Genomic DNA, 19,228 nt, shown 5'->3' with positions numbered 1-19,228 from the left:
TGGTAACCCTAATGATGTGCCGGTGACCGAGAGTGGTTTCTTTCAAATTGCGCAGTGGAACAATAAATGGTCCCTAAACATCGTCACTGCAACAAGCACACGCCTCCAAGAGCATGATTTTTTCAAAACCGCAAAGCTTTCTTTTTTTCATTTTTTGCCTTCCTCGGAGACTTTTAACGTATCTTCTCGGTCGGTTTCTCGCCAACTAAACTGCGCCGATATCTTAGAGATCGTACAATAAAAATTGGGCCTATCCTACGTAAAGGAATTGCGGCGGACGTGATGGAGTGGTTGTGCAAGAATGAAATGAGGAATGCGGTGACGCAGAGAAGGGGGGGGGGGGAGTGAGAGAAAGCTGTGTGCTGAAGCCGCAACTCAACAGAATTACAGCTGATTTCAGTGAAGTCACCGCTGTCTTTACTTCTCCTTATTGATGGTTTCTCCGGCAATATTAAAATCCGAAGAGGCCGCCATTGGAATCTGAACCTGAAAACGTATAACGCTGGAACGTTATCTAGTGAGGCGAGTCTAGCAGTGCTATTGGAGGAATAAGAGGGCAGTAAATGGGATATAATAGAGCTCAGTGAAGTTAGGAGGACAAAAGTAGCATCATCATCAGCAGCAGCAGCAGCCTGGTTACGCCCACTGCAGGGCAGAGGCCTCTCCCATACTTCTCCAACAACCCCGGTCATGTACTAATTGTGGCCATGCCGTGCCTGCAAACTTCTTAATCTCATCCGCCCACCTAACTTTCTGCCGCCCCCTGCTACGCTTCCCTTCCCTTGGTATCCAGTCCGTAACCCTTAATGACCATCGGTTATCTTTCCTCATCATTACATGTCCGGCCCATGCCCCATTTCTTTTTCTTGATTTCAACTAGGATGTCATTAACTCGCGTTTGTTCCCTCACCCAATCTGCCCTTTTCTTATCCCTTAACGTTACACCCATCATTCCTCATTTCATACCTCGTTGCTTCCTCCTCAATTTAAGTAGAGCCCTTTTCATAAGCCTCCAGGTTTCTGCCCCGTAGGTGAGTACTGGTAAGACACAGCTATTATACACTTTCCTCTTGAGGGATAATGGCAACCTGCTGTTCGTGATCTGAGAATGCCTGCCAAACGCACCCCAGCCCATTCTTATTCTTCTGATTATTTCCGTCTCATGATCCGGATCCGCCGTCACTACCTGCCCTAAGTAGATGTATTCATTTACCCCTTCCAGTGTCTCGCTACCTATTGTAAATTGCTCTTCGCTTCCGAGACTGTTAAATATTACTTCAGTTTTCTGCAGATTAATTTTTAGACCCACTCTTCTGCTTTGCCTCTCCAGGTCAGTGAGCATCAGGGGCATAGCCAGGGGGGGGAGGGGCTTATGGGGCTTCAGCCCCCTCCCCCCCGAAATTTTTTCGTGCTGTCCGTGCACCGCCGACCACGGCAACCCCTGGCGCCGGAAATCATTCTGAATTTTGTTTATATCTTTTTCATGCTCGAAAACACATTTCACCGCGAACATTGCAAGGTCGGGCTGGATTTTGCGGCAACGCCCGTGCACCGGGAGTCACATAACGCCAAGCAGCCCCATCCGAGCACAAAGTTTCAAGGGCGTTTTGATGGCGAAGGGGCTCGCCGCAGCGTCTCGCGGAGGCCGCGGTATCTACGGAGCGCATGAATTTCCATTCCAAAACTTTATGGGTATAAAGATCGCATAAACTTTTCATGTGAAAGGTGCATTGAAATTTCCAAATTTGTGCTTTAGATATTCAACTGCGGAACTTTGTGGGTTTAATGTTCCTATAAATATTTGACGCCAAAGGTGCATCGACTTTTCTAAAATCTTACATGGGAACATACAACGAGACAAGCCAAATTAACACTCTCTCAGAAAAATTAACAAAGCACGCAGCGAGGTCCGATGAGACGAAGCGTTGTGGTGGTTCAGTTGTGCCGTCAAGTCACATAAAAAAATATCAACATTTTTTTTTCACTTACACCAAAGCATCCATGTCAAGACGCTAAAGCCAGCCAAGGTAACTACGTTCTTATTTATTTTTTCTACTTTGACTTTTATTCGCGAGGACAAATTGAGCCTCTTGGATTTTTTTTTTTGTTCGCGCTACCCTACCCGCGGGCTGCCAGAGACAGCCAGAGCGCATGCGTTTTTCTTTTGTTGCCCAGACCACCACGCGGCGCACTTCGGTGCACGATCGGTTTTCTCTGGCCGCACGAAGCCGTCCCCGGCAACGAGGCAGCCCACGAGCTCGCTAGAGATCTCTACTGCCGAGCCGCTACGGGGCCCCTCCATGAGCGAGGGAGCGGAGAGCACATGCTAAAATATGGGGAGATCACGCAGCATTATAAATTGGCTCGTAGACTGGTATCCCCGCCAGACCCAAAATTAAACAACAGACAAGCAGTCGCGTGGACACGACTACAAGCTTATACGTATCCGCACCCCGTTATGGCGAACCACATGTTCCCCGAGGCCAGGAGCGATAGATGTAATCTTTGTGGGGCGAGAGGGACCCTCGACCACATAATATGGGAATGTCCGTACTCTCCCGGGGGAACGCACAAAATAGGTAGTAGAGACACCTGGGAGACCCTGCTGCGGAGCTCGGACTCTGAGCTCCAGCTCTGGCTCGTCCAACTGGCTGAAGAGGCTGCTGGGACCCAAGACCTCCCAGCCTGCATCTGGGGCGGCGGCACTCGCCCCCTGACCTGCGTGTCGGGGGGTGGGTATACCACCTTATCCGTTGGAAAATAAAGTTTATTCTATCAATCTATGGCCGAGTGGATTTTCGCCTGGCAGAGTTTTGGACGCTTTCTGGCTAGCAGACGAGAAAAAGAAACAATGGTCACTCGCCGCCATCACTGCGGGGACTCGACGGATTGCACCGCGTTCGCTTGAGCGCAACCTCTCCGGAAACCCTTGTCTCGCCAGTATAGGATATGGAGTAATATGCGTATGGTTCTCGTTGGACCAAGTGTCTCACATTTTCTCCCATATTCCGTCGGTAGCCACATCAGGTGCCTAAAGTAGGCATTCGATTGTGGCCAACATACTTTTCTTTGCATTTTTTTATTTCGGTGCCCCGGCCACACACAAGAAAAACAGACATTGTTGCGGCGCAGCGAATTGTTGCATGGTAAAGTTTGATTTTGTTACTTCTTTTGCGGAAAGTAATGGACCACGGGACACATCAGTTGCCCGATGCTCTTATGATATTATTGCGATAGCAATTATATGGACACTCCAGCCGCACTCCTACCGTCGCTGTCGCCCTCGTGTTTTGTATAAAGTCCACGGGCGATAACATCGAGACCGTGCGCCGCATGCTGTATGTGCGAATGAAAGCGTAGGGAGGAGGGGGGGGGAGGCTGGAATGGGTGAGCCGACGATGGTGGCTCAGTCTTGTGCGCAAAGGAGAAAAGCGGGGAGGAAGCGCGCCGCCTTCTGTCGCGCGCGATACATGGGGGCAGTGAATGAATGGGGGCGGGATCTAGATTCTGTGAATCTGTGATTGCGCAACATGTTTCTTTGCCTTGTTTGATGAAGTGACTTTCTTTATATACGCAGATTTATTGGAGAATTATACGTATATTTAAACATATTGTTTTCGAGGTATTGTGTATACGTAACGTAAACTTTGTTTCCAGTGACACTTTCTGCCCTTTTTGAAGCTGTATCTTCGCATTTGTATATTTCATTGTATCTTCGCATTTCTAATGTACGAGTACGTTTTAACTGAATGTGAGCCAACCCACCCCGCGCAACAATTGTTCGGTTCATTATCTGCGAGGCATGCGCGTAGCCCCAAGGCATCTCTCATTTACAAAAGTAGCACGCAGGTGTGAGGATAAGTGTTTTTCGATGCTTTCATACACTGGGTTGAACGTGGTTGTGTGACGGCATGACGCTCCAGAAGTTCAGCAGCATGGTGCCGTGAGGTTTTTAACAGCTGAAGGTTGTTCCCAAAAATAAATTCGTCGCCATAGCTATACCGTGCACGTTGAACATTGCATTTCATTGGCCAATGTGAAGCGTTCGAGCAAACGGTTCAAAGAAGGACATGAAAGTTGCAAAGACGATGCAAGCCCGGGCCAATTTCATCGCGCAATCACCTTTAACAAAATTGAAAAGGTTGATGAGCTGATGAGACAGGAACGGAGGATAAGCTTCGATGAACTGGCAGAGCGTGTGAACATCAGTCACGTTTCGGTTCACGCCATAATTCATGAGCATCTTGGTTATCGGCTCTTGTGTGCGCAATGGATGCCGAAGATATTGAACCACCGCCAGAAGACGGAGAAGTTCAACGCTGCCTTAACTCATCTGATCCGGTATCACAATGAGGGCGACGACTTCTTGTCTGCAATTGTGATCGGAGACCAACCATGGTGCCACTACTACGAGCCTGAAACACGACGGCAAAGCTTACAGTGGAATCATTCCAATTGACCACCTCCAAAGAAAGGAAAGGCCGTCATTTCCACCGGGAAGATGGTTCTGGCTTTTTTGTTCGATCATCAGGGGCCATTACTGATAGAATTTTCTAAATCTTGAGAGACTATCAGTTGTTTCCGATATTGTGACAGGCCACATCGGCTGCGTGTCGCAATCAAGAACAAACTGCGTGGAAAATTGACAAATGGGTCATCTTGTTCCACGACAATGCCCGTCCCTACGTCGCTGATGTGGTTAATACAAAACTGGGAATGTTCAAGTGGGAAACGCTGCAACATCCGCCATGCAGCTCAGACCTGTCGCCTTGCGACATCGACATTTTGGGCCAACAGGAAAAAACAGCTCAAGGGAACCAGATTAGTGTCGGACGATGACGTGAAAGAGTCAGTTGCAGACTTTTTGAAGCAGGAACCCAAGGAGTTTAATGAGACGGGAATCACTCGACTTGTTAGTCAATGGGACAAATGTCTAAATGATCATAGAGACTGCTTTTAAATAAAGTACCCCGTTTGTCATGTATTGGCATTGGCTCACTTTCATTTGATTCGCCCTCGTAAATTTTTCCATAACTCGTGCTTTTTATGCGCGCTCTCTGTTGCGACTATAATTTCGGTGCAATTACTCACAATACACGACCGGTGACAGCTGCTCCTGCGTAATATTTCGGAACAAATGACAGCGCCATTGAGATTTTTCACTGGCGGTCGCATAAGTAAAAGAATGTCAACAAGGATCTTGAATGACAAAGTTTCATTAACATATTTATCCTCAACTTGTTCCTTTCATGGCCTTGATATTTTTCATATCAGCGGCATGCACTGCTTTGCTCGTTTCGAACTGATATAGTTCTAGAGTTCGCGTGATACGTTGTTTACTTATAAATTGACAAAATATATGGAAGGATTGGTATCAGTTATATTGGGCACAATTTTTGGCACATACAAGTATATTCTTTTATGAAAAAGTACATATTTTAGTTGTTATGACAGTGCGCAGCGTTCAAGAATTCGTTTTCAGCATCTTTGGTAATGACAATGCAGTTATTATTAATGTATTTGATCCCTAGACAAATTATTTAAGAGGAAGCTTTAGCTAGCGCCCAACTCCGACGCGGCTTATTCAAATACATGTAAAACGCAGAAATGCTTTTCTGGGATAACCCCTGGATCACTTTTAATGAAATTTGTGGCATTTGAGAGCCAAAGTTAACTTGTAGTGTCTGTTGGAAGCGGAATTTCGATTTAGGGCCTGAACTTTGTTTAGAATATACTGAAAAATTTGAAAGTTCGAAAAAAAATAGAAGCGCGACGTTTACAAACTAATAGCTCTGCATCAAGAACATATATCGCGGTTCTGTAAACGGCATCTATTATAACAGTCAAAGCGGACAAATTTGGTTTGTCAATTTGTATATTACGGGAATTGATTACGTTGTGGTACAAGGGTTCTTCAAAGCTGTATTTCCAGAATAATAATTTTTTTAGATTCATGTGTAACATAACAATTTTGTCCGCTGTAGATATACTATTAGATGCAATTTACAGAATCATGATGTCAGTCTTTCATTGTTGACTTACAGGGTTTTGAACGTGATAGTATCGTTTTCTGAAAATTTGTGATTTTGGTCAATTTTAATGAAGAATTGACAGCCTAAATGAAAAATTCGAAACCAACAGTCGCCATCATTTAAGTTTTTCTTTTAAATGCAACAAACCTAGTCAAATTTGGTGAAGTGGTTGCCGAGAAAAACGAATTCTTCTTCTACATGTATTTAGATACGAGCACCCGAGCTAAAGCTTCCTCTTAAGCAGGAGGCCGAGCTGCATCATGAGCCCCCACCCCCGAACGAAATTTCTGGTTACGCCACTGGTGAGCATGCATTGCAATTGGTCCCCTGAGTTGCTAAGCAAGGCAATATCGTCAGCGAATCGCAAGTTAATAAGGTATTCTCCATCAAATTTTTTCACCAATTCTTTCCAATCCAGGTCTCTGAATACCCCCTGTAAACACGCTGTGAATAGCATTCGATAGATCGTATGTCCCTGCCTGACGCCTTTCTTTTTTGGGATTTTGTTGCTTTCTTTCTGGAGGACTACGGTGGCTGTGGCGCCGCTACAGATATCTTTCAGCATTTTTACATACGGCTCGTCTAAAACGCTTTCTCGTAATCAATGAAAGCTATATATTAGGGTTGGTTATATTCCGCACATTTCTCTATCACCTGATTGATAGCGTGAATATGGTCTATTGTTGAGTAGCCTTTACGGAATCCTGCCTGGTCCTTTGGTTGACAGAAGTCTAAGGTGTTCCTGATTCTATTTGCGATTACCTTAGTAAATACTTTGTAGGCAACGGACAGTAAGCTGATCGGTCTATAATTTTTCAAGTCTTTGGCGTCCCCTTTCCCATGGATTAGGATTATGTTAGTGTTCTTCCAAGATTCCGGTACGCTCGAGGTCATGAGGCATTGCGTATACAGAGTGGCCAGTTTCTCTAGAACAATCTGCCCACCATCCTTCAACAAATCTGCTGTTACCTGATCCTGCCCAGCTGCCTTCCCCCTTTGCATATCTCCCAAGGCTTTCTTTACTTCTTCCGGCGTTACCTGTGGGATTTTGAATTCCTCTAGACTATTCTCTCTTCCATTATCGTCGTGGGTGCCACTGGTATTGTATAAATGTCTACAGAACTCCTCAGCCACTTGAACTATCTCATCCATATTAGTAATGATATTGCCGGCTTTGTCTCTTAACGCATACATCTAATTCTTGCTTTGGGTGAGACAGTTGCTACATGCGTTGTCCAGGTTAAGTCCGATGAAAGATAAACGCCATGATATTTGTACCACGGAGCAGCCGAAACTACGGTATTATTAACCGAATGGTGGAACACTCAGTTAGGGCGCTTTCAACCAAGCGAGATTAACTTGCATTTGGAGGTGTTAAGGGACATCTGCCAAGTTACGCACCATCTAGAGGTTAGTTCAAGGTCATTTTGGAGAGTAAGATGATCATCGAAACATTTAATATTGCGGTAGATGACGCGTAGAGAAAGCGTTTGATTCAGTCGAAACCTCAGCAGACATGGAGGCATTACGGAATCAGGGTGTAGACGAGCCGTATGTAAAAATACTGAAAAATATCTATAGCGGCTCCACAGCCACTGTTGTCCTCCATAAAGGAAGCAACAAAATCCCAATAAAGAAAGGCGTCAGGCAGGCAGATACGATCTCTCTAATGCTATTCACAGCGTGTTTACAGGAGGTATTCAGAGACCTGGAGTGGGAAGAATTGGGGATACGATTTAATGGAGAATACCTTAGTAACTGGTGATTCGCTGATGATATTGCCTTGCTTAGTAACTCAGGGGATCAATTGCAATGCATGCTCACTGACCTGGAGAGGTAAAGCAGGAGAGTGGGTCTAAAAATTAATCTTCAGAAAACTAAAGTAATGTTTAACAGTCTCGGAAGAGAACAGCAGTTTACGATAGGTAGCGAGGCACTGGAAGTGGTAAGGGAATACATCTACTTAGGGCAGGTAGTAACAGCGGATCCGGATCATGAGACTGAAATAATCAGAAGAATGATTATGGGCTAGGGTGCGTTTGGCAGGCATTCTAAGATTATAAACAGCAGGTTGCCATTATCCCTCAAGAGAAAAGTGTATAACAGCTGCGTCTTACCAGTACTCACGTGCGGGGCAGAAACCGGGAGGCTTACGAAAAGGGTTCTACTTAAGTTGTGGACGACGCAACGAGCTATGGAAAGAAGAATGATAGGTGTAACGTTAAAGGATAAGAAAAGAGCAGATTGGGTGAGGGAACAAACTCGAGTTAATGACATCTTAGTTGAAATCAAGAAAAAGAAATGGGGGGGAAGCAGGGGCAGGACATGTAATGAGGAGGGAAGATAACCGATGGTCATTAAGAGTTACGGACTGGATTCCAAGGGACGGGAAGCGTAGCAAGGGGAAGCAGAAGGTTAGGAGGGTGGATGAGATTAAGAAGTTTGCAGGGATGACATGGCCACAATTAGTACATGACCAGGGTAGTTGGAGAAGTATGGGAGAGGCCTTTGCCCTGAAGTGGGCGTAACCAGGCTGATGATGATGATGATCGATCGTTTCTCCGGCAATATTTTGCGAACCTCGCCGGGTTTCGTAACCGTGGCTGCGGCGTGGCTGTTTCGTTGCTGATAGGCCAACCAATCACAGCAGAGTACGCGCCGCTGGTTTGCTTGCAAGACTACCAGATGGCACTCGCCTCCGCGCATCCGTGCGGAGGCGAGGATTGATTCAAAGTGGAGCATTGACTCACAGTAGAATAAGAGAACTAGGAAGCTTACCAGCATGTATACGACCTGTATAGTAGGCAACATGGAAACAAACAACGTCAAGCGGACAATCAGAGCGGATGAGATAATCTCTTCCATGGGTGGCGGCAATGGAAAAGAAACCTGCCATGAGTAACTACTTAAGAGGAAAAAGGAAATCGGGAAAGAAAGAATTTATGATAACTCAAGGGGAAGCTCTTTAGTTTTCGAGGAGAGAGCAGGATGCCTTAGAACATGCACTTATAGAGCGAGATACAAGGAAAAAGACGCATGTGCTTGCTGCGGCAAAGCCAGGGAAAAGATGGTCCTTGTTGTATTAGAATGTGAAGATATCGGCTCAGCGGTTGATTTAGGTACTTCTGACCTCCTGAAGCCCTTGGGTTCAGCGAGAGCAGGGGAAAAGTAAACATGTCGGCAATAGAGATTAGTAAGAGGCGATTGGAAGATTGGTAGAAGAAAAGTCGGGAAACGACAAATAATGGAGGCGTTCAAAAACAAAGTTCACAATGGAGTTTCAGAAAGTTTCGTTATGGGAATTCATCGTGGGTTTCTTTTTCCTTTTCTTTTTGTCTTCTTTAACATAGGTAGGACATAGGCAATATAATAACAAGAGTTTGATGGCGCAACCAACTGCCCCGTTCCAAAGGGGACGCTCAAAGCATCCATCCATGCATCCATCCATGCATCCATCCATCCATCCATCGACAATCCATCCATCCATCCATCCATCCATCTATCCGCGGTGCCGGCCATGTGGGGGAAAGAAAAAAAGAACCCGAAAGCTCACGTTCGCGCATCCGCGGCTGCACGGTAATGATGAAGTAGACGCTTCTCGCGGACAGAATGGATTCGAATTGCGCTACGTACTACGTATACGCACGCTGCCTCTGAAACCATGATGCATTCAAGTTGTCCGTCGTTTGAAGTTTGAGTTTATTCATACGCGAAACATAAATAAATAAATCTAGTATACAGACGAGGGTCCCGAAGTATTATTACTGAAAACGGGATCTTCGGTTAGAAACTGCAACATAATTGTATAATTGTTGGCAGCATAACAGTGAATGACGTAATTATATATTAAAAATTAAATTATGAGATCTTACGTGCGAAAACCACCTTCTGATTATGAGGCACGCCGTAGTGGGGGATTCCAGAAATTTGACCACCTGGGTTTCATTAACGCGCACCTAAATCTAAGTACACGGGTGTTTTCGCCTCCATAGAAATGCGGCCGCCGTGGCCGGGATTCGATCCCGCGACCTCGTGCTTAGCAGCCTAACACGATAGCCACTAAGCAACCACGGCGGGCTAATATATTATATACAAGAAAAACAAATGTTAATAAAGAATACAACTTAAAAATGTTCTAATGTCATGTGGCGCAACAGAAGTAACACTAGCAGTGTAAAAAAAATTATACAGTGAGAAAAGGTGGAAGAACAAACAAAAACGAATGAAAAAGAAGGGATGTGGTGCAGCGTGAACATTGAAATGAAAAGAAAAGAACAGTTAGGTGGTGGAGGTATGAGTCAGAAGTAATAGTACTTACTTGAAAATGCAAATACATATTACGGAAAATTAGCAAAAGTTAGCTGAAAATCTCTTAGCGAAGGTTTGAAACACCAAAATGTAGGCCGTATATCAAGTGAAGAAGGAAAATTATTGCAGAGTGTAATGGTAGCTATTGTAGATGTTTTTTTACCATATTCAGTGCGAAGGATTGGTAACAAAATTTATAATTGGAAGTAGTCCTAGTGGTGTTGGTATTCCTAACGGAGCTGCTTTGAATTTATTGAAAGGACAGTTGGGAATGGAGCAATTGAAAAAACATAATTGCTAAATTGTAGCTGAATAACTTTTTTACAAATGAAATTTTGGGCTGCTCAGGTAGGCCGAGAGCATTAGAACGGGGTGAACTACGGGTTGTATAACGTATTGCTTGATTTTGTATATGCTGGATTTAAGACAAATAACATAGATATGTGTTGCCCCAAACGATTAATCCGTGGTTAATGTGCGAATGAATGAATGCAAAGTAGAGTGAAAATAAAGCACAATGAGAAAAGTTGTGGCGCGCCTTGGTAGGCGCACGGATACCCAACGCCTACTGCAGCGTTTCATGGTTTACGTGCGGTTGAAACTTCAGATGGCTGTCTGTGATAACACCTAGAAAGCAAACGGAATGGCTAATAGGAATAGAACGATTGGCTAGACAGATTGGAGGTGACTAGACAGATTAGCCTCAAGATGGCTTTGAAAGCTCCCGAACCACATTTTCGGCATACATACCCGCTGCATTCGCAAAAACATAAATTTATCACCTGGTTAGAGACAAGAGGAAAAAGTATCATATGTATCGACAGTAAGGAAAATGCAGGCAGAATATACTCTTTTTCTTTCTTTTTTCTTCTTTTTTTAAGGCTCACGCTACCTACTAAGCAGTTCTATTATCATGCCAAAGCCGTTTCTTTTCAAAGCAGCGCTCCAACATAACACAACTACAGTGCCGTTGACTTTGCGTAGGACACAATGAGATCTTCTGTTTCCTTTATCTGTGCTTTCGGTTCTATTTTATTTATTTATACATACTGCAGGCCGCAGTCGGGTCCAAGCATGAGCGATGAACAAAAAAATATATATACACGAACTTAAACTTAAGCAGGCCCAGCTAAGAAAAGACTTAGAGGAGGTGCGTTGCGATATTTTTTCTCTTCTCACCGCGTGACTTTTTGCTCTGTCCAAATTATGTGCTCCTTTGTATCGGCTGCGCGTTGCAAGTCAAAGCAGTCTGGAAAGCTTTTCGTGGGAAAAAAGAAAAGAACTTACCCTTCTGTTGGTTTCTAATCAATCGGGGTATTTTGAATATGAATACGACTCAGAGGTTTAGAAGAAACAGTTTATTTTTCTGAATATTAAAGAATATTGATAATTAATTCGAAGGAAGGCAGAGAAGTTAACCAGGATTTAAAGCCGCTTTTTTACCTCGGACTTGATATTTTTTTTCCAATGTGATAATAGCTTTGATTTTGAGAGAGAGTGAAATAAGGGAGGTATATAATAGAATATATAATATAACAATGTTTATTTCCATCTTGAAACGACAAAAAAGACAGAGCAGCTGCAGGAAAAGCTGTCCTAAACAGCTTGAGAAAGCTGCAGGTCCCATTATCTAGACAGCTGCGAAAACAGCATAGAGTTCATCAAAGTACACCAAATTCAGCAAATTGCACATACCAAATGAGCGGCACAAAGCGTAGACTAAAAATTTAAAATACATATGTTCCGGCACATTTCGCTCAACTCCCAGAAACTATATTTAAACAAATTGAAATTGACACACTGATAAGCGAGAGAAGGGAACGTATGTTGTACGTGTACGCGCCATCGCAGCGTATAGGCGAGACGAAGGCACTGAACAAGTTTCACTGTGTCTTGTAGTATGAATTGCTTTTTTTTTTCTCGTAGCTCAGCCACGTTACGTATATCGTTTATGTTGTTTTGTGTTTCCTCTTTCAACCGTATGCTCAAAAGATATTTATACAATTATGTATTTTTATAACGCATGCTTCGATAAACAAGTCCACAATCGAGCTTTGTAGTGTGCGTTATAAACGTGTACAAAAACTTTTTTGTAGCCTTTCAATTATTTCTAAACAGGAGTGGGTTGCAGTACCCCCCAGCACTAGATGACAGTAAATAAGGCGCGAATAGAACAGCGAGTAATACAATAATAATTTTGTGGGCTTTCGAAGAATGCGGTATATTTGACACGACCTGTTGTACCAGTAACTTGAGAAAGTTTTGTCAGGAGTTAGCTGGTGCGGTTTTCCCATAACATACTCGGAGAAAAAACGCAACGCCTAAGGATTTAAAATTATTTATAATCTCTGTCTAGTAGAAGTCTACAACGCGGGAACCGAGAGAGACGGAGGTACACAAAGTACGCAGCGCTGTGTATGCGTGCGTTTCGTGCCTCCTTTGTCTCCGTCAGTTTCCGCGCTGTAGCCTTCTCAACCAACAAGCCCGACTGGTTACTCGGCTCAATATCCATCTTTCGCAAATTTAGTGCAACACTCTGATGTATAACATATGCTAACGTAACGTTTGCAGTCTATGAAAACGTTAATACATGAAGTTGCATGTTGCAAGACGTAGCTTCAAAATAGGCCCACCTCCCATAATATTGTCTTAAGTAGATCGCTGTTGTTTTATTTATTTAAAGGATTCAGACATGTTACGTAGGTTAGTTAAGTATGACAATGGGGTGGGGAAGTCTTGCTATAAAAGGAGTGTTCGAGTCACTAAACAGTGAAGAACAGATTATCAATTGCTCGCGCGCCATTCATTCACTAATTCACTCATTCTTTCAGTTATTGCGCTGGAAATAGATTAATTTCAGCTATTATTCTTTGAAGATAATTAAAAGCAAACTTTGCCAGGGACATATATTTTATTTTATTTAGGAATACTGTAGCCCTCACTTGAGGGCCATTACAGGAGAGGAAAAAAATAAAGATATTTCAACGCCGACAATACAACGTCATACATCATTGTCAAACACAAATTACAGGGAGCCAACAAATATAGACAGTATGCACAGAATAACAGTAAGCATGATCAATTCTTAATGATCTCGTTGCCTGTAATACAATTCTAGTAGAGTATAAAATTCGCTAACGTTTTGTGCTGTTACAGTGCAGTCCGGAAGGCCATTCCATATATTAATACACCAAGGAAAGAACGAGTATTGAAAACCATCAAGGCGTGCTTTATAAGGCTGTACACTAGCACTGTGGTTTAAACGCGCACTGTGTTTTAAAGGGGAGCGAATGTATGTTGCTTTGTTTATTCTTATTTGATTTCTGGTAACCTGGAAAAAGAATTTCATTCGTTGTTTTTGTCGTCGTGTTTCTAGCACTTCCAAGTCGCAACGTTTCAACATGTGTGTTACAGAATCGGCTCTCCGATTAACGCGAACAAACAAAACGCACCGCGGTTCTCTGAATTTTTTCGAGTTTATCTCGCAAGTACAGTTGGTGAGGGCTCCAAACTAGGGACGCGTACTCCAAAACCGGGCGAACAAATTTTTTGTACGCAATGAGCTTCAAATGTTTTGGTGCATGCTGCAACTTTTTTCTTAAAAAGAACAGTTTCCCGTAAGCCCTAGAGCAGGCCTCCTCCACTTGGAGGCGCCAGCACAAGTCATGATTAATGATCAGCCCTAAGTACCTAAAGCTACGTACATTCAACAAAGACTCGTCACCAATTTTATAGTCAAAGGAAGGCGCAGTTTTCTTTCTTGGTATATGAGTAAACGTCGATTTCGAATAATTTATTTCCATTCCCCATTTTATGCACCAGTCATGTCAACCTTGGACGCACCGATTTATTTTCCTTTGGTCGGTTTTATCTGCCACTGTCGTATAAAGCAAACAATCATCGGCAAAAAGTTTCATTTGAACAGGTGATTCCAGAACACTGGAAATATCATTCATGTAAATCAAGACGGCCCCAATACCGACCCTTGTGGAACCCCAGACAATACTTCTAGTGGATGAGACATGATGTTTTCAATGCGGACGGATTGTACACGACCACTCAAATAGGCTGCAATCCAGTTCACAATGTTTGGAGCAGTACCTGCGTTCTGGGTTTTAAAAAGCAATTTACCATGCGGTACCTTATCAAACGCCTTTGCGAAATCTATGCAGATGACATCAATTTGTTCGCAGGCATCCAAAGCTAGATAAAAATCATGAACCGTCTCAATGAGTTGCGATATAGTGGATAATCCGCTCCGAAACCCATGTTGTGACGAAAAGAAAAAGTTATTGGCTTCAAGGAAAAGAATGATGTGCTTTGCTACTGCATGCTCTATAAGCTGACAAGTCACAGAAGTAAGTGATATGGGACGATAGTTGCTAACTTGATTGCGACCGCCGGATTTAAAAATCGGAATCACAACACCGCTACGCCAATCTTGAGGTAGTGAACTGGTTTCCAAGGATTTTCTAAAGATTATGGTTAAGTAAAATGACACCCATTCAGCGTATCGCCGTAAAAATTCACTTGGGATCCCGTCTGGCCCGCTTGCTTTCTTGGCATCAAGCATAAGCAATGGTTGAAATATGCCAGCCTGAGTGATATCTAGTGGGCGCATTGCGCAGGCGCCCAATTGACTGCGCTCATTGTTTCCGTGCTCTGTTCTCGTCTTCGTAAATACTGACTGGAAGAATACGTTGAAGCAGTCTGCTATTTGCGTCTTTTCCGTGATCATTTGAGATCCGCTTTTTATCTGGTGTATTTTTTCTTTTTTATCCCTTAAGCGCATCTAAAACTTTTGTGGCGAAGATTTTAGGAACCCAGGAAGCGTTATGTTAAAGTACTTTTGCTTAGATTCCCGTAACGCTAACTTTAGTTGAGCACGCAAATTGGACACCTGAGCTGGGTTTTGTTTATTTTTGCGTAATCGTTTTATTCTGCGTTTTAGGTGTATTATTTCCCGAGTTATCCATGGGCTATGCTGCTTTGTTTTTTTCATGCGGGTAGGAATAAATTTATCTACGCAATGCTTGACGATTCCCTTGAAACGTTGCCACAATTCTTCTACAGATTCACTAGATGACGCAAGTTTAAATTCACTAAATGATAGACTTCAGTTATCTACTATTGTTGTATCGTCTGCCCGTGCGTAGTCGTTTATAAGTTTAAAAGCAGGTAATCGCCGGCGACTGGGTATATCGATTGGTATATCAACAGATATCATCTTGTGGTCCGATATTCCTGATTCGACTGACACACTATTAGCAACTATTTTGCAAGATAGGAACACAAGGTCTAACAATGACTCAGAATATAAAGTTTCTCGTGTATTTTCTTCAACAATTTGCCGTAAATTATGATAAATCATAATTTCCAGTAGTTTTTCAGCACTCGAAGCTTCCGTATGGCCGGGCGAGAGAGTTTTCCAGTTTATGTGTGGTAAATTAAAATATCCAGTCATTATAAGCCTTGTATTATTATTCAAATGAGTGCACAAAAAAGCGTTTAATTCGTCCAGGAACTCCGGCGTGGTAGCCGGGGCCCTGCATATGCCGCCCACTATGAATGCAACGCCATTTAATGAGATTTTGCACCGCACTGCTTCTGAAAGACTACAGTCTGTTCTTTCGACCATAACTGATGATTTCACAACTACAGCTACGCCACCACCTCTTGAGCCCCTATCCCATCTGAATATTTTATACCCTGGAGGAACAACACAGTCGTTGGGAACTAAACTATTCAACCACGTCTCTGTAATAATAACTACGTGTGGATTATGAGAGAGTAATAGATTCAAGTTCTGTGATCTTATTTGCAATGCTCCGTGCATTCAACAAAAGAAGACGTAGCTATGCGTGCTGCTTAGAATTAGAAGCGCCCTGCGGAGCAGCAGTAGCTGCAGAGAAGCAGTGCAATTTTCGGACAGTTTTGTCCCCGCTTTGCGCTATCTGCCGACGCTGTCCTCGTGCTTGGTCCCAAATGTACCATTTGTCTTTTATTTTCAGTTTTTCATGGATGAGTGAAACCTTCACCCCATTAGCTCTTTCCGAAGCAGCACTTTCCCATAACTTCTTTCGAATTTCCACCGTTTCTGGTGCATAGTCATTGCTGACGGAGTAGGAGGATCCTTTCAGTTTGTAGCAGTTTTTCATCACGTGCTCCTTCTCCTTATAGTCACAGAATCTCATGACAACCGGCCTTCTTTTTCCGTCTGTAATCCTGCCTAGGCTATGTATTCTTTCTATCGTCTTTACCTCAATGCCGAACTTGTCCTGAAATACCTCTTCCATGACTACTTTTTTCAAATCAATGTCTGTTTCAGAGGCACTTTCTTCGACACCAAAAACGAGAAAATTGTTGCGTCTGCCTCTGTTCTCGTATTCTACCAGTTTTTTGGCTTGTAACCGCACTGCGTCCTCAAGAGAATCTATTCTGGCTTTTATTTCGTGGATACCATCTAGTGCATTGGATACTTTGTTTATCTTTGCATTCAGTTCACAGATTTGAACCTTAATGTCATTCAAACCACTATCAGCCGCAGTCTGGTTATCTAGTATCATCTGCAATAGCTGGGCAGTCATTGGCCCAAGGTTTTCTTCAATATCACCCGACATTATAAGCAGTAACAACATCGACCAACAATCGGCAACAGTCTGACAAAATCTACGAGGGCGAGGCAGAACTAACAGAAAACGGTTGTCGCTACGGAAAGATGGAACTTCATATCGAAAACGAACCTGCAAAAGCAGCAGTAGCGGCTTAGACATGCTGTCCACAGGCGGAGCGCCGTGCCCTCTGAAGTGGCCCGTGTCTCGATGGTCCTTTAATACTGTTGGTGCCGATGACGTCACTCCACGAGGCAGGTGGTCCACCAATGCGTAGGCAGCGATTCTGTCGGCGAGATGATGTAGCAAGTGTGGCGTCCGGTCGGTATCGCTTGAAGAAGCCAGAGCGTACAAACACGGCAGGACCTGCAAAAGCAGCAGTAGCGGCTTAGACATGCTGTCCACAGGCTGAGTGCTATGCCCTCTCAATGTGCCCTCTCAATGTGCTTGTACCGTATTCTGGCAAGTCCTTGCGAGTTGCCTATATTATAGCGCTGCACTTGTACCTTCTGCCCGCTTAACCTTTTATTGCCTGCAGGAAGCGTCCACAGTTAATTCAATTCGTAATGTTAGGAAAGCGGGCATAATGGACGACGACTATTCTCAACACTGAAAATATTATCCCGTGAACTATAGTGCCTTTCATCCTGCCTTGAGTTTGCCTTGAGTTTGCTTTGCGATTTCGACTATGCATTCAATTTGGCTTTGGGAAGCAAGAAGTCGTGAACTCGCGTATCTCATTTTCATTCTAGTCGGCAGATTTCAAGAGAGCCTTTTTTTTTTTTTGCCATACGCTCCGTTGCTTGCGGAGCGAAGCAACTACGAGACCCCTCCCCCCCCCCCCCCCCCCAGTTTATAGTCCACTGCTGTATTCTAAGGATAGCGTAAAGTAAAAAGCGCGAAAATAGTATATGCCGCAGGTATAACTCTTGAAGAAGCGTTAGCTTGAATGCCTCGCGTGTCTCCATATCGTGTGCGACTCCCTTTTGCGCGATGCGCGATCACAGCAGCATAAGGGAAACCACAAGATTTATCCTCGAGTTTTAACATAATGCTTGCAAGCGCAGAGTTCTCGTCTTCTACGCCTTCTTTATCTATTTTATTTCATTTTTTTTGCTTGTTAACGTGACTGAGCGATTGCTGCTTCTCGGTATTAAAGCATCCTCGCAATGTTCATGCGGGTGGCAATCCTGCAAACAATGTGCCCGCATGCTTTAGTCTCGACTGAGCATGTGACAACTACAGTGCCGTTGACTTTGCGTAGGACACAATGAGATCTTCTGTTTCCTTTATCTGTGCTTTCGGTTCTATTTTATTTATTTATACATACTGCAGGCCGCAGTCGGGTCCAAGCATGAGCGATGAACAAAAAAATATATATACACGAACTTAAACTTAAGCAGGCCCAGCTAAGAAAAGACTTAGAGGAGGTGCGTTGCGATATTTTTTTCTTCTCACCGCGTGACTTTTTGCTCTGTCCAAATTATGTGCTCTTTTGTATCGGCTGCGCGTTGCAAGTCAAAGCAGTCTGGAAAGCTTTTCGTGGGAAAAAAGAAAAGAACTTACCCTTCTGTTGGTTTCTAATCAATCGGGGTATTTTGAATATGAATACGACTCAGAGGTTTAGAAGAAACAGTTTATTTTTCTGAATATTAAAGAATATTGATAATTAATTCGAAGGAAGGCAGAGAAGTTAACCAGGATTTAAAGCCGCTTTTTTACCTCGGACTTGATATTTTTTTTCCTATGTGATAATAGCTTTGATTTTGAGAGAGAGTGAAATAAGGGAGGTATATAATAGAATATATAATATAACAATGTTTATTTCCATCTTGAAACGACAAAAAAGACAGAGCAGCTGCAGGAAAAGCTGTCCTAAACAGCTTGAGAAAGCTGCAGGTCCCATTATCTAGACAGCTGCGAAAACAGCATAGAGTTCATCAAAGTACACCAAATTCAGCAAATTGCACATACCAAATGAGCGGCACAAAGCGTAGACTAAAAATTTAAAATACATATGTTCCGGCACATTTCGCTCAACTCCCAGAAACTATATTTAAACAAATTGAAATTGACACACTGATAAGCGAGAGAAGGGAACGTATGTTGTACGTGTACGCGCCATCGCAGCGTATAGGCGAGACGAAGGCACTGAACAAGTTTCACTGTGTCTTGTAGTATGAATTGCTTTTTTTTTTCTCGTAGCTCAGCCACGTTACGTATATCGTTTATGTTGTTTTGTGTTTCCTCTTTCAACCGTATGCTCAAAAGATATTT

The 19,228-nt window shown here is 43.4% G+C and overlaps 1 protein-coding gene and 1 long non-coding RNA gene across 2 annotated transcripts in view; one reads left to right on the top strand and one right to left on the bottom strand.

Annotated features, from left to right (window-relative positions):
- Positions 1–17,313, bottom strand: part of LOC142571634 (uncharacterized) — a 53,461-nt gene extending 36,148 nt beyond the window's left edge. The window contains exon 1 of the long non-coding RNA XR_012825916.1: positions 17,084–17,313. This is a non-coding gene — a long non-coding RNA (uncharacterized LOC142571634). The remainder of the gene's footprint in view (positions 1–17,083) is intronic.
- LOC142578297 (phosrestin-2-like) overlaps positions 1–19,228 on the top strand; it is a gene marked incomplete at its 5' end in the record, with an annotated part of 803,118 nt that overhangs the window by 493,748 nt on the left and 290,142 nt on the right. The gene's annotated exons all lie outside the window — the stretch shown is intronic.

This window comes from Dermacentor variabilis, chromosome 1 (genome assembly GCF_050947875.1).
Source record: "Dermacentor variabilis isolate Ectoservices chromosome 1, ASM5094787v1, whole genome shotgun sequence".
Taxonomy (NCBI): Eukaryota; Metazoa; Arthropoda; class Arachnida; order Ixodida; family Ixodidae; genus Dermacentor; species Dermacentor variabilis.
Note: the sequence above shows the minus strand (reverse complement) of the source record. Positions and strands in the feature narration are given on the sequence as shown.